This window comes from Mustelus asterias, chromosome 20 (genome assembly GCF_964213995.1).
Source record: "Mustelus asterias chromosome 20, sMusAst1.hap1.1, whole genome shotgun sequence".
In the NCBI taxonomy this organism is placed as follows: Eukaryota; Metazoa; Chordata; class Chondrichthyes; order Carcharhiniformes; family Triakidae; genus Mustelus; species Mustelus asterias.
Genome location: NC_135820.1, coordinates 76386064 through 76401935, shown reverse-complemented (window position 1 = coordinate 76401935; position 15872 = coordinate 76386064).

Sequence of the window (15872 nt, the reverse complement as noted above, 5' to 3'; positions counted from 1 at the left end):
GTGGTTAGCACTGCTGCCTCACAGCAGTTTGATTCCTCACGGGTTCAATTCCCGGCTTGGGTCACTCTCTGTGTGGAGTCTGCACGTTCTCCCTGTGTCTGTGGGTGCTCTGGTTTCCTCCCACAGTGCAAAGATGTGCAGTTTAGGTGGATTAGCTGTGCTAAATTGTCCCTTAGTGTCAGATGAATTAGCAGGGTAAATATAAGGGCTTAAAAGGATAGGGCCTGGGTAGGATTATTGTCAGTAAAGAGTCAATGGGCCGAATGGCCCCCTTCTACACTGCAGGCATTCTTGATTTGGTTTGATTTATTATTGCCACAGGTATATAGTGAAAAGTATTGTTTCTTGCGCGCTAGAGACAAAGCATACCATATATATAGGGAAGGAAAGGAGGGAGTGCAGAATGTAGTGTTACAGTTATAGCTAGGGTGTAGAGAAAGATCAACTTAATATCAGGTAGGTCCATTCGAAAGTCTGATGGCAGCAGGGAAGAAGTTGTTCTTGAGTTGGTTGGTACGTGACCTCAGACTTTTGTATCTTTTTCCCAATGGTAGAAGGTGGAAAAGAGAATGTCCGGGGTGTGTGGGGTCCTTGATTATGCTGGCTGCTTTCCCGAGGCAGCGGGAAGTATAGACAGAGTCAGTGGGTGGGAGGCTGGTTTGCGTGATGGACTGGGCTACATTCACGACCTCTGTAGTTTCTTGCGGTCTTGGACAGACCAGGAGCCATACCAAGCTATGATACAACCGGAAAGAATGCTTTCTATGGTGCATCTGTAGAAGTTGGTGAGAGTCGTAGCAGAGAGATCTTAAAGAGGAAAATCTCCAACTTCCTGCAGAGGTCCAAATGTGTAAATACTTGCTGCAAATAAAGAGTAATGGTTTTGGGAAAGTGCAGCCACAAGCAGCATATTTTGGGAAAATAAGCGATCCCCAAAACCCCTGTTTAGACCATGACCACAGAATGAAATACAAAACTCACGCTCCCAGCCCTCTCCAGCCAGGCCTGATCCCCAACCTTAGTTAAAATTAAGCCTGTAGAGGCCAAGGCAGGACCCAGGCAGAGCGCACGGAAGTATTTTCATTGACAGCAAACCCTTCATTATTCCGTATTATACAAACACACAGGGGATCATTTAAAGGTTTTCCTAAAACCTGATTTGTATACCCCAGAACTGACGATATAATTAACAGCCACATATGAGGCAACAATAAATTACCTCTGTCAGGGGATCACCAGGAATGAGCTTTAATTAGGTTGCTTATTTGTGAATTTGACTGCCTGTTTTTTTCTTTTAAATCAATACCTCATTAAAAGGCTTTATAATGAATTTAGCATGAGAGCTTATACTGTAATATTGTACTTTAACAATGACACTACCTCATTGAGGATAAAACCCTGTTTGCTTAGTTTTCTTTACACAGAATGTCTGTGTTAGGGAAATGGTGTGGAGATGCCGGCGTTGGACTGGGGTAAACACAGTAAGAAGTTTAACAACACCAGGTTGAAGAAGGGGCTTGGAGCTCCAAAAGCTTGTGTGGCTTTGGCTTTTGCTACCAAATAAACCTGTTGGACTTTAACCTGGTGTTGTTAAACTTCTTACTTAGGTAAATGGTGCAGCCTCTTTTTCCTGGTACCTGCTGTCAGTCTTTTTGGATGCAGCAGGAATATCTTTTGCCTCAACTTTAAAATCAGGCAGGGAAGCTGCTAACATTTCAGTTGGAGAATACTGAGAATAATGGATCAGTCAAACTATAGGATCCCACAGAATCCCTACAGACGGAGGCCATTCAGCCCACCCAATCTGCACCAACCACAGTGCCACCCAGGCCCCACTCCTACAACCCCACATATTTACCCTAGCTAATCCCCCGACACTAATGGACTATTTAGCATGGCCAATCAACCTAACCCGCACATCTTTGGAGTGTGTGAGGAAATGCATTTTGGAAGGTCTAATACAGATAGGAAATATACAGTAAATGGCAGAACCCTTAAGAGTATTGGCAGGCAGAGGGATCTGAATGTACCGGTACACAGGTCACTGAAAGTGGCAACGCAGGTAGTCAAGAAGGCATAAGGCATGCTTGCCTTCATCGGCCGGGTTTATAGAACCTTGGTTAGGTCGCACTTGGAATATAGTGTTGAATTCTGTTCGCCACACTACCAGAAGGATGTGGAGTCTTTGGAGAAGGTACAGCAAAGATTTACCAGGATGTTGCCTGGTATGGAGGGCATTAGCTATGAGGAGAGGTTGGAGAAACTTGGTTTATTCTCACTGGAACGATGGAGGTTGAGGGGTGACCTACAAGATTATGAGGGGCATGGACAGAGTGGATAGTCAGAAGCTTTTTCCCAAGGTGGAAAAGTCAATTACTAGGTTTAAGGTGCGAGGGGCAAGGTTTAAAGGAGATGTACAAGACAAGTTTTTTACACAGGCAGAGGTGGGTGCCTGGAAGTCACTGCCGGGGGAGGTAGTGGAAGCAGATACGATAGTGACTTTTAAGGGGCGTCTTGACAAATACATGAAAAATATGGAAATGGAGGGATATGGTCCCTGGAAGGGTAGGAGGTTTTAGTCCAGTCGGACAGCATGGTCGGTACAGACTTGGAGGGCTGAAGGGCCTGTTCCTGTGCTGTGATTTTCTTTGTTCTTTCTTCTTTGTCCTTTGAAACCAGAGCACCCGGAGGAAACCCTCGCAGACATGGGGAGAATGTGCAAACTCCACACAGAGGCCAGAATTGAACCCAGGTCCCTGGGGCTGTGAGGCAGCAGTGCTAACCACTGTGCCACCGTGCCACCCCAGTATTGGTAGTTGATAGGAAGGAGAATGGGCCACAGCAATTGCAAGGTTGCAAACGCACCTCTCCTGGATAGTTGTCACAGCTCAGTGGATGCCTCCCTCGTCTTGGAGTCAAGCCTTTGGGTTCCAGGCCCATTCCAGAGATCAGCACCTAAACCTCAGCTGACTAACCCAGCACAGCACTGGAAGAGTGCTGCACTGCCGGAGGAGTGCTGCACTGCCAGGGGTTCCGTCACTCAGATGTGATGTTAAACTGAGACTCTGTCTGCTTTCTCAGGTAGACATGGAAGATCTTAGAGCACTATTCCAAATAAGAGCTGGGTGGGGGGAAGGGGGTGGGGGGGTGGGGGGCGGTCTGCCTGGTGTCCAGGAAATCATTAATCCCTCTGTCCACACCAGCAAAATAGTAGATTATTCTTGTTCTTGGCCGTGTCAATCAGCCTTCCTGTCCCACCCCAGCTTTCTATCCTGTGAACAAAAACCTTAAAAGAAAATTGAAAACAAAACTTTTTTTGAATGCCCCGTGATGTTTTGTGCTAATTGCACAAAAGGTGAATTATTCATTCCTGGAAACTCCAGGGCAGTTTGGGAGTGTTGATATCCCAGGCTCCACAGCTGATATGTAAATTCTTTACGATGTTACAGAGTGCTGGACATGGAGAGGCATTATGGGTGGGATTTTATGGCCTTGCTCATCCCGAAACCGTAAAATCCCACCCAAGGTCAACAGACCTTCCCACTGTCCGCCCCTCGCCCGCCCTGATTCCTGTGGCAGGCAGGGTGGTAAAATTCCAGCATATGTGCTGGACTCAATCTTGCCAATTTGCCAATCAGAAAACTTGTGGAACTTTATGATATGGCATTGGTTCACACGAGTGTAACGAGAGCGACTGCAGGGCAAGGACTTCTATTGACAATACCACTCACTCCCTGTTCACCTCCTGGGACCAGGGTTACAATCGGAATCTGCTCCCAGTGTTTGCAATAAGGACCTTACATCCACTGAGTTTGGGACAGTGTCATCCCTCATCTATATTGACCCACAGAAAGTGTTCGAAGCCATTCAGAGAAGGTTCACTTACCTGAAAGCTGGCATGGGGGGGTTATCTTATGAGGAAAGGTTGGACAGGCTGGGCTGGATCCATTGGAGTTTGGAAGAATGGGAGGTGATCTTATTGAAACATCTGAGATCCCGACGGGAGTTGACAGGGTGGATGCTGAAAGGATGTTTCCCTTTGTGGGAGACTAGAACCAGGGGATTAGTTTAAAAATAAGGGGACTCCCACTTAAGATGGAGATGAGAAGAAATGTTTGTGGAATTTTCTTCCCTGGTGAGTGATGGAGGCGGAGTCAATGACTATTGAGGTAAAGCTAGGTAAAGACATGGCTAACAATTGGGTCAAAGGTTATCGGGGTCGGCAGAATGTGGAGCACAGGCTACAGCTAGAGGCTACAGTCAGATCTTATGGGCTGGCGGAGCAGGCTTGAGGGGCCCAATGGCCTACTGCTGTTCTGAATTCATGCATTTGTATGGGACTGACTGGATTGCACTATGGAAAGCCAGCATGGAACTGATGGCCTACTTCAGAACCAGTTATCACTCTCTGACTAACAGTTCAGAATTATCCAATACAGGAAGGTTAGCTTTGTAGCTGGCCGTGTCTGGGGGACGGACATGTCGGCCGGAGTGTGGAGGTGGATTGGACAGAGATGGTGACACTTCCAGAAATATGTTCAACCAGAGTTGGCAATTCTAAGTAGGCAGCGAAGGGGTGGTTTGAAACTCGAGGGGCCGAGTGGCCTACTCCTGCTCCTAGTTTGTATGTATGTATGTTTATATGAAGCATCGCTGTGGGCCAGAATTTGGTTTGACCCTCTCAGCACCTTCCCACAGTCTTTCTGCTGGCCAGCTCCGCACTTATGGAATCATAGAATCTACAGTGGAGAAGGAGGCCATTTGGCCCATCGAGCCTGCATCGCAACAATCCCACCCAGACAATCCCACCCAGACAATCCCACCCAGACAATCCCCATTACCCCACATATTTACCCTCCTAGTCCCCCTGACACTAAGGGCCAATTTATCATGGCCAATCAACCTAACCCGCACATCTTTGGAGTGTGGGAGAAAACCGAAGTACCCGGAGGAAACCCACGCAGACATGGGGAGAATGTGCAAACTCCACACAGACAGTGACCTGAGACTGGAATCGAACCTGGGTTCCTGGCGATGTGAGGCAGCAGTGCTAACCATTGTGCCACCGTGCCATTCATTCTTTACTGTTTACTCACAGCCAGAGAATCACATGTAATGGCTTCTCTTCCCTCTCCCTCTCCATTACCTGTGGTACAACCCAAGGTTCTATCCTTGCCCCCCATCCCCTCCTCCTCTGAAGCATCATGGGATGTTTAAAAATGTTGAAGGCGTTATGTAAACACAAGCTGCGGTTGTCGATTGGATTGGCAGAAGCTGCCGGAATGAGAGAAAATGAGACAAAGCACATTAGCATTGAATCAGTTAATTCTCCTCGCTGGATTGGAGGATTTTTGTCCATTCCTTTTTGGTAAACATCAGCTGCCAGACTGGTCTGAAGTGAGTCTCATTCCCCACTGATGAATTAATCAATCGATACGTGATGACACACGGGGAAAGAACTAACACTGGCGGCAGCCTCAACAATGGTTTATTTTGCAATAAGCAACCATTCCGCTCGATGAGTGGGTTTATTGACAAACTTCCAGCCTTCACGTCAGGAACAAAAGTACAAAACGAATTCCACGTACCACAAATGGAAATAATTAAAAGAAAGGCAAAAAAAAAAGGACTGCGCACACATTTCATCATCTTTATTTTACGTGTTAATTTTGTGACCTTGCCAACATTTCTGCCCAGCATGTCCCTGGATATCTTTACATTTCAAGGTGCTGACAGAACCACGCCACTTTTCCAAAGAAAATACATTGGATGCTGTTTAGTAATATGCCGGCAGTGGAGAGAACCTCATTAGAGGGAGCTGGCTGGCGAGGGGGAGAGTTTGGAACGGGGGGGGGGGGGGTCGGGGGGGCGGTGGGGGAGTTGGATGATGTAGTTTGCGCCCAGCTATCCTTTTATCTCCCCCTGTCTCACCCACGCCCCACCCCACCCCAAACATCCTCCACTTGGGACCCCGAATCCAACGCAGTGAAATTCACCTCAAACTGTGAACACCCTAAATCAAAGCTTCAAGTTTGGGACGCAGCTTTGATCCCAGTTAATGAGCAGATAAAAACTTTTTTTAGAGAATCACAGAAAGGTACAGGGTTGAAGGAGGCCATTCAGCCCATCAGGCCTGGGCCAGCTCTTTGGCTGAGCTATCTAGTTAATTCCACTTCCCTCCTCTCTCCCCAAAGCCTTGTAATAGTGTTCTTTTCCAGCATTTATTCAATTCCCTTTTGAAAGTTACAATTGAAGCTGCTTCCACCACTTACAGGCAGCGCATTCCGGATCACTATTCATCGTGTAGAAAAATACTTCCTCAGGTCACCTCTGGTTCTTTTAATCAATCACCTGAAGGCAGTGTCCTCTGCTCATTGTCATTCCGCCAACTGGAAAGGATTTCTCAACATTTACTTGAACAAAACCATTCATGATTTTGAACAAGTTTATTAAATATCTGCTTATCTGAGATAAAGAGTCGCAGTTCCTCCAGTCTGTCCACAAGCCTCTCGTCCCTCGAACCATTCTTGTAAATCTCCTCTGTACCTCTCCAAGGACATGACACTCTGCTTCAGTTTGGTGTGCACAGTTGAACGCGATACTCCAGCTAAGGCCTAACCAATGTGTTATAAAGCTTTAGCGGAACTTCCTCACTTTTCCACTCCACAGTCAAAGTTTTCTCAGATATCTGGAAAGGTCGATAGGGAAAAGCGGCATTGAATCTGTCGGTAGCAATAGGGGTTTTCTCCACAGTATAATTCGGGACTTAGTCAGAAACACATATAGAGGTGGATCCCATGATGTAACGCTGGCGAGGCGAGCGCCCCCCCCCCCCAACAACCTTGTCCCTCAAAGAACAGGGTGCCATTTATAAAGGCTGCTCCAGTGCATGTATTCACCAGGAATCTGCCCCCCACTGTAGAGCCAGGGCAGTGCTGGGGAACAGTACCAGGGAGCACAGCCAGGGGACAGTGCCAGGGCAGTGCCAGGGAACAATGCCAGGGAGCACACCCAAGGGGGCAGTGCCAGGGCAGTGCCGGGGGACAGTAACAGGGAACAAAGCCAGGGGGAAGTTCCAGGGCAATGCTCGGGGGACAGTACCAGAGAGCTTGGCTGAGGGGCAGTGCCAAGGCAGTGCCAGGGAGCACAGCCGGGGGCAGTGCCAGGGCAATGCTAGGGGGACAGTACCAGGGAGCACAGCCGGGGGCAGTGCCAGGGCAGTGCCAGGGGACAGTGCCAGAGAGCACAGCCAGGGGACAGTGTGGCTTTGCAGCTACCACATGGGTGCTGACTGACCCCAAAACCCTCCCTCTCTCATTGCCTGCCATTGAAGTATTGGAAGATATTACAGGCTGCTAATCAACATGTTTGGCCGCATTATGAACGCACATTCCATGGCCATCATGTCGCAGAGGGGGACTCGAATCGGGAGCTCCTGGCTCAAAGATAGCTTCATGATCACCACATCACAAAACTTCCTCCCAACAACAAACCCAATTTGGTGTCACTGATGCTGAACTCAGGACATTACAACAGTAAAGCACAACATTCCACATGGAATTCCTTGATGGACGTGGTCATTTGCATTTTCCGAATGTGTTGACCTCACGCTCAGTTTGTTGAATCAAAACAGATCAAAGAGCACAGCCAGAGGCAGTGCCAGGGCAGTGCTAGTGGGACAGTACCGGGGCGGCACGGTAGCACAGTGGTTAGCACTGCTGCTTCACAGCTCCAGGGACCTGGGTTCGATTTCCGGCTTGGGTCACTGTCTGTGTGGAGTTTGCACATTTTCCTCGTGTCTGCGTGGGTTTCCTCCGGGTGCTCCGGTTTCCTCCCACAGTCCAAAGATGTGTGGGTTAGGTTGATTGGCCATGCTAAATTGCCCCTTAGTGTCCTGAGATCCGTAAGTTAGAGGGATTGGTGGGTAAAATATGTAGGGATATGGGGATAGGGCCTGGGTGGGATTGTGGTCGGTGCAGACTCGATGGGCTGAATGGCCTCTTTCTGTACTATAGGGTTTCTATGAATCAATGATTCTATGATTCTGGAAACACGGCAGCTTGAGCAGACTTTGCAAAGTGAGCAAGGTGGGGTTAACCCTTCAGACCCACAACCTTTTGTCTGTGGCACGGTGGCACAGTGGTTCGCACTGCTATCTCTCAGCCAGGGACCTGGGTTCAATTCCTGGCTTGGGTGACTGTCTGTGTGGAGTTTGCATATTCTCCCTGTGTCTGCATGGATTTCCCCCAGGTGCTCTGGTTTCCTCCCACACTCCAAAGATGTGCAGGTTAGGGGTATTAGCTATGCTAAATTACACCTTATTGTCCAAAGATGGACAGATTAGGGGGATTAGCCATGTGAAATGCGTGGAGTTACGGAGATAGGACAGGGGGTGGCCCTGGGTAAGATACTCTTTCGGAGTGTCAGTGCAGACTTGATGGGCCGAATGGTCTCCTTCTGCACCATAGGGATTCTATTGTTCTGCGCGTCTGCAACATCTTCCAGTTCTGATGGAATGTGTAATCCTGAGTCAATCTGGAAGTCTGGTCAAAGAAACACCTGCATTGATATAGCTGCGCTTGTGGCCTCAGGGTCCAAGCAGGCTATAGCTAATGAGGTGCTTTTTGAATGCCAGTCCCTATTGGAATGTAATATTAGCTCAGGCTATTATAGGCTAGCTATCAGTAAGTGTTAATTCATTGGGAATACTATTTTGAAGGAGTTGGGATTTGGGAATCAGCTGGAGTTGAGAAAGGATTGACAGTAATTCCTGTAAGGTTACTAACCAGACTGTGAGAATCCATCCCATTGCACATGGATCCATTCCTTGTTTTTAAAACAAATTCCAACAACGTATAATTATTTCACACATTCAGTGTAATAAAACATCTCAAGGTGCTTCCCAAGATCATTACAAACAAAATACAATACCAAGCAACAGGCATGAAATGAGATAAAGGATCAGATAGCAAAAGGCTTGGCTAAAGAGGTTTAAAGGAGGAAAGCGAGGTGGAGAGGCGGTAAGGTTTAGGCACCGTTTTCCAGGGATTTTTTTTCCAAGTTGGCGCCGGAGCGAGGCAACTTCTTGCCAGCTGTGCCCAAGATATCTTCTAATTCTATCTTTTACTCTCGTTCTATGCTTCTAAAACTTCATTACATTCTGCACTCCCTCGTTTCCTTCTCTATGAACAGTATGTTTTGTCTGTATAGTGCGCAAGAAACAATACTTTTCACTGTATGCTAATACATGTGACAATAATAAATCAAATCAAAAAAGCCATGGCCACCAACAGTGGAGCGATTAAACTCCAGGATATTCCAGAGGGCGGAATTAAGACCATAAGACATAGGAGCAGAATTAGACCACTCAGCCCACTGAGTCTGCCCCGCCATATTTTTCTCATCCCCATTCTCCTGCCTTTTCCCCATAACCCCTGATCTCCTTATTAATCAAGAACCTATCTATCTCAGTCTTAAAGACACTCAATGACCTGGCCTTCACAGCCTTCTGCGGCAAAGAGTTCCACAGATTCCTGGGCATTGCTGGCAATGTCGGCATAAGTTACCCCTAAGAAGGTGAGTCACCTTCTCACTGCCTAGTGTGTAAAGGACAATTCTCCCTTTAACCTATTCTGCCTGCAGACGGTACAGGATGTGTAGGTCGAGATTAACCTAAAATGGCAGAGTAATAAAATCAGTCATCTGTTAAACATCCTGGGAAATAACAATGTTCAAAATTCACTGCATAACCAGTTGGACTCACTGGGGTGATATTTAATGGTGGCAATGGGCCCAAAAGCCCTCTTGCAGGGATGGCCCGCCATGTAAAAAGTGCCACTTGTGGAGGGAGGATTGTCAACTCTCCTGGGATGATTGGGATCTACCGGAATCGGTAGAGATCCCCCGGTGGTCAAAGAGAACATTCCGGGACATTGTAAAATGATATTGTAAACAAACCCAGTCCCGAATCCGTCCCCAGCAAGCACCGGGAAGGGGCAGAAACTACAACTCAGCATTCCGCACTACCACACGGTGACATCATCAACGCAGAGCCGCCAATCAAATTCAAACCTTAAACCAAAGCAAAAGCCAGGAGGACTTTTAGTTTTAGAGTGTGATGGGATTTGAATTTCACTGTGGGTTCGGACACGAACGGTGAGCATCAGTCTGAGTGTGCTAGGCCCAAGCCGCTGTTCAGATCACTTCATTTCATTAAAACGCAGAGATGGAGAGAGGGGGAGAAAGCATGAGAAAGTGTTTTCCCCTCAATTTTAGCTGTTTTTTAATATTCCTGTTTGAAATCATGCTTGACAAATCTGTTGGAATTCTTTGAAGATGTAACGAGTAGAGTTGACATGGGGAAACCAGTCGATGTAATATATTTGGACTTTCAGAAAGCATTTGACAAAGTCCCACACAAGAGATTATAGTGCAAGATTAAGCACATAGGACTGGGGGAAGTGTATTTGAGATGGATAGAAAACTGGTTGGCAGAGAGGAAGCAAAGAGTAGGAATTTATGGGTGCTTTTCAAATTGACAGGCAGTAACTAGTGGGGTGCCACAGGGATTGGTGCTGAGACCCCAGCTATTCACAATATATCTTAATGATTTGGATGAGGGAACAAAATGTAACACCTCAAAGTTTGCAGATGATACAAAGTTGGGTGGGAGAGTGAACTGTGACGAGGATGCAGAGATCCTTCAGCATGATCTGGACACGTTGGGTGAGTGGGCTAATCAATGGCAGATGCAGTATAATTTGGATAAATGTGAGGTTATTCACTTTGGAAGCAAAAACAAGAAGGCAGATTACTACCTGAATGGCTGTAAATTGGGAGAGGGAGTGTGCAGCAGGACCTGGGTGTCCTTGTGCACCAGTCACTGAAGGTAAGCCTGCAGGTGCAGCAGGCGGTAAAGAAGGCAAATGGTATGTTGGTCTTCATTGTGAGAGGTTTTGAGTGCAGGAGCAGGGATGTGTTGTTGCAATAATACAGGGCCTTGGTGAGGGCCACACCTAGAGTATTGTGTGCAGTTTTGGTCTCCTTTTCTGAGGAAGGATGTTCTTGCTCTCGAGGGAGTGCAGCGAATCTCCTGATTCCGGAGATGGCGGGATTGATGTATGAGGAGAGATTGACTAGGTTAGGATTGTTTTTGCTGGAGTTCAGACGAATGAGGGGGGATCTCATAGAGACTTATAAAATTCTAACAGGACTAGAGAGGGTAGATGCAGGGAGGATATTCCCGATGGTGGGGGAGTCCAGAAATCACAGCCTGAGGATTCAGGGTAAATCATTTAGGCTGGAGGTGAGGAGACATTTCTTCACCCAAAGAGTGGTGAGCCTGTGGAATTCATTACCACAGGAAGTAGTTGATGCCAAAACATTGAATGTATTCAAGAGGCGGCTGGATATAGCGCTTGGGGTGAATGGGATCAAAGGTTATGGGGAAAAAGCAGGATTAGGCCATTGAGTTGGAGCAGGGCCAAATGGCCTTCTCCTGCTCTTATGGTCTATATTTCTATGATCTTGCACCGAGCCCCTTCCGAGGGAATGAAACCTTAATTTCCTCTAAACTTTGATCGTTTTTCACCCTTGCTGCATGGAGCCCATTCATGCCATGATGCCGTCTATCCGTGACTGCCACTGAAAGCCCAGGATATGGCCGGCCGGGATTGGCACGCGGACACTTCACTGGACTGTGGCAGACATTCCCGGAAGCAAGGACCCTGGGCACGGAAGTATCCCCCTCCTGCCTGGCTAAATGCACCCCTCCCCTGGCCACCAAACCACAGCCATTCAACTCCATGCAGTGTCCCTGGTTTTATATTTAAGCTGCTTTGTAAGGCATTTAACGGAGTGATGGAATGGAGAGCTTTTGAAAGCCATCACAATAATATTGCTGGACATGGCCAGCGGGTATTGCAGAAGCAACATTAATTTAATCCTGCCACTGGAATCTTACCAATGATGGAGCTTCCAAAGTATTTCAAGCCTTCGAGTTCCTCTTTAATTTTTATTTTACAGTACCTTCTTAGAACTGGCTTCTGATATTAATTTCTGCTGGAATTTTTACGATCATTTTCTTTTCATTTATTGTTTATGGTGGGGATGGGGGGACATTTTTTTCCCTTAATCCTGCAGCACATGTTTCATGGAGCCAGGTTTCGTCTGCCAATGCCGAGTAGATTTGGAATATTGGCAGGAAGACTGCAGCTAAACAGGAAAAGTCTCGGAAAGGAGCTGACATGGGATAGATGCTCCAGGAATACCACCCTGCCCAGGGAGATCAAACCTTGTAGACTGCAGCCCTGAAGCATTCGGCAAATCAGTTCAGAAGGTTTTTTTATTCCTTCATGGGATGCGGACATCGTTGGCTGGGCTAACAATTATTACCCATCCCAAATTGCCCTTGAGGGCAGTCCAAAAGATGTGCAGGTTAGGTGGATTGGCCATGCTAAATTGCCCCTTTGAGTCAGGGGGACTAGGAGGGCAAACGCGTGGGATTACGGGGATAGGGCTTGGGTGTGATTGTGGTCAGTACAGGCTCGATGGACTGAATGGCCTCCATCTGCACTGTAGGGATTCAATGATAGTTTGATGAGACGAGGTTCATGTTCCCCAGCGTTTCAAAGAATCGAAGATGATTTTGTTGAACGGCTTAAAATCCTAAAGGAGCTTGACAGGATGGATGATGGGAGAATGTTGCCCCTGAGTTTAGAGTACAGGGTCACGGCCTCAAAATAAGGGGTTGGCCATTTGAGACCGAGATAGGCACAAAATTCTTCACTCAAAGGGTTATACGAACATACGAATTAGGAGCAGGAGCAGGCCACTCGGCCCTCAAGCCTGCTTCCCCCATTCAATACGATCATGGCTGATCTGATTGTAACCTCATTCCTGCCTATCCCCCATAACCTTTCACCCCCTTGTTAATCAAGAATCTATCCAATTCTGCCTTAAAAATAGTCGAAGACTCTGTATTCACCGCCTTTTGAGGAAGAGAGTTCCAGAGACTCACGGCCCTCTGAGCAGCAGCAGAGCTAATGAATAAACAACCTTGTTGAAAGCCCTTGTTGTCAGTGATCCAGGAAACCCACAGCATTTACAGCCAACTTTTACAAAGGAGACAAGGGGCAAATGAAGACTGACAAAAAAAATGGCCGGTCAAATAACCGTAGGAGCAAGAAACAGGGTCATCCTGATGGATGCTGGGAAAAGTAGATGTCATATTGTGTGAGGTGATGCAAAGAGACTTGCCCTGTTCAGCACCCCCCAAACAACAACAATCTGCATTTATATTGCACCTTTCATGTAACAAAACATCCCAAGAAGGTGAAACATCTTAAGGGAGCTCTCCAAGGTATGATTACTCAATTGGGTTGACCCATGTGAGTTGTTTAAATGTGCATGGCATCTTGCAGATTAACCTGTTCACCAATGACCCAGGTTGCAGAACTGTTACTAAAGGACTCCATCTGGCGTGTGGATCTAATTTCCTCCCTGCTTACTGACAGTTAGACACTCACAGCGAGCAGGCAGATATTGCTGGTCAAACTCTGATTATTTCCTGGCTTGACCCTCTTTGGCCTTTTACCATTCCAGCCATGAGGTGCTCCAATTGCGGTGATCTTCATTAAGGTCAGAGGCTGGAGATTCTGCAGAGAGTAACTCACCTCCTGGCTCCCTAAAGCCTGACCACCATCTGCAAGGCACAAGTCAGGAGTGTGACGGGACACTCTCCACTTGCCTGGATGGGTGTGGTTCCAACGACATTCAGATACAACACTATCCAGGACAAAGCAGCCTGCATGATTGGCACCCCATCCACCACCTTAAACATTCAATCCCTCCACCACCGATGCACAGTGGCAGCAGTGTGTACCATCCACAAGATGCACTGCAGCAACTCATCAAGGATCTTTAGACAGCACCTTCCAAACCTGTGTCCTCTACCGCCCAGAAGGACAAGAGCAGCAGATGCTCATTGCTGCAAGTTCTCCTCCAGAATCATATAGCTTGGTCAAAATTCTGGAACTCTGTCCCGAACAGCACTATGGGTGTACCTACATCACATGGACTGCAGCGGCTGAAGAACCTAGAATCACAGAATCATAGAGTAAATGAGGAGTGTACGAGGAGTGTATGAGGAAACTGGCGCACCTGGAGGAAACCCACGCAGACACGGGGAGAATGTGCAACCTCCACACAGAGAGTGACCCAAGGCTTGAATTGAACCTGGGTCCCTGGCACTGTGAGGCAGCAGTGCTAACCACTGTGCCATTGTGCCACCCTTATCCTCAGAGACTAGAACCCAGGAACTAGTTGGATCAATTGAATGCATTTACGTTCCTGATTGGTAAAGGGATCAAGGATTACAGGGAAAAAGCAGGAGAATGGAGTTGGGAAACTTATCATCCATGATTGAATGGTGGAGCAGACTCGATGGGCTGAATGGCCTAATTCTTCACCTATATCTTATGGTCTGATGGTCTAACCTTTGTTGTACTGCCTTCAAAGCAATTATGTTTTTCTTAAAAGGAGACCAAAACTGTACACCATCCGGTACAAAGCAGATATCCACCAGGAGATAAACATCAGCTTGACCTCTCCAGCTGCAGGACAAATCTTTTTTGATTTGCCCAGTCCCCACCCTGCACAGCTGAGATCGGAGAGATCCCATTCGGGGGGTGGGTGGGGGGGAGGCAAACATTTTTCCTCAAAAGGACATAAATCTTGGAGCATGTTGATGACATTAATCTGAACCTTGTGACAGGCTTCACTGTGGGATGTATTCTTTGGGGGCTCAGTCCTTTGTGTGAGTAAATTCACAGGGGACCTATCGGCGCACACACCTGTATCTCAGCGAGGCCCATACAGCGAGGAGTTTATTCTTAGAGACCAAATAAGTATTGGCAAAGGTCGGTCAGGGATGTAAATGAATCCAGTGTTTGACAGGGACATGGGTAGAGGAGGCCAATTGGCCCCTTGAGCCTGTCCACCATTCAACAAGACCATGTTTGATCTGTGACCTAACCCCCACCCTTGTCCCTTATCCACTGTATAACTCTGGTCAACAGAAATCTATCAATTTCAGTATTAACATTAAAAATGACCTGGCATTAATTGCTGTTTGTGGAAGACCGTTCCAAACTTTTGCCACTCTGCCATTTTACGGGATGGTTCCATCCACCAGACTGGGCTGGTGATGGATTCCCAGAATGCTTTTTACATTCCTCAGCTAATTGCCTGCAGTTGGGGCTTCCGACCCTTTACGGGGTGTGGCTTTGACCCCAGGACCTGCCGGCCAGTCAGAGACCCGGCGGCCCTTCAATCCTAAAAGCGCCATCAGAGGTGGTGGCTACTGCTGGTACTGCAGCTGTTCAGGACCAGGGTGGCACGGGGGTGAGCACAGCTGCCTCACAGCGTCAGGGACCCGGGTTCAATTCTGGACTCAGGTGACTGTCTGTGTGGAGTTTGCACGTTCTCCCCGCGTCTGCGTGAGTTTCCTCCGGGTGCTCTGGTTTCCTCCCACAGTCCAAAGGTGTGTAAGTTAGGTAGATTGGCCATGCTAAATTGCCCTTAGTGTTAGGGTGATTAGCAGGGTAAATAGGGTGGCATTACGGGGATAGAGCGGAGAGGAGTGTCTGGGGAAGATGCTTTGTCAGGGAGTCGGTGCAGACTCAATGGGCCAAATGGGCTTCCTTCTGCGCTGCATGGATTCTATGACTATTCTACGGAGGAGACCCAGGAATAAAGGAAAAATTTAGTTTGGCAATTGGGAAGAAGGGTGAGGAAGGCATTCATGAGGGCAGTCTTTTGGTAAGGTGACCCTTGCCATAGGAGAGGGCCTCCCGAGGGCCAGATTGGGCCCC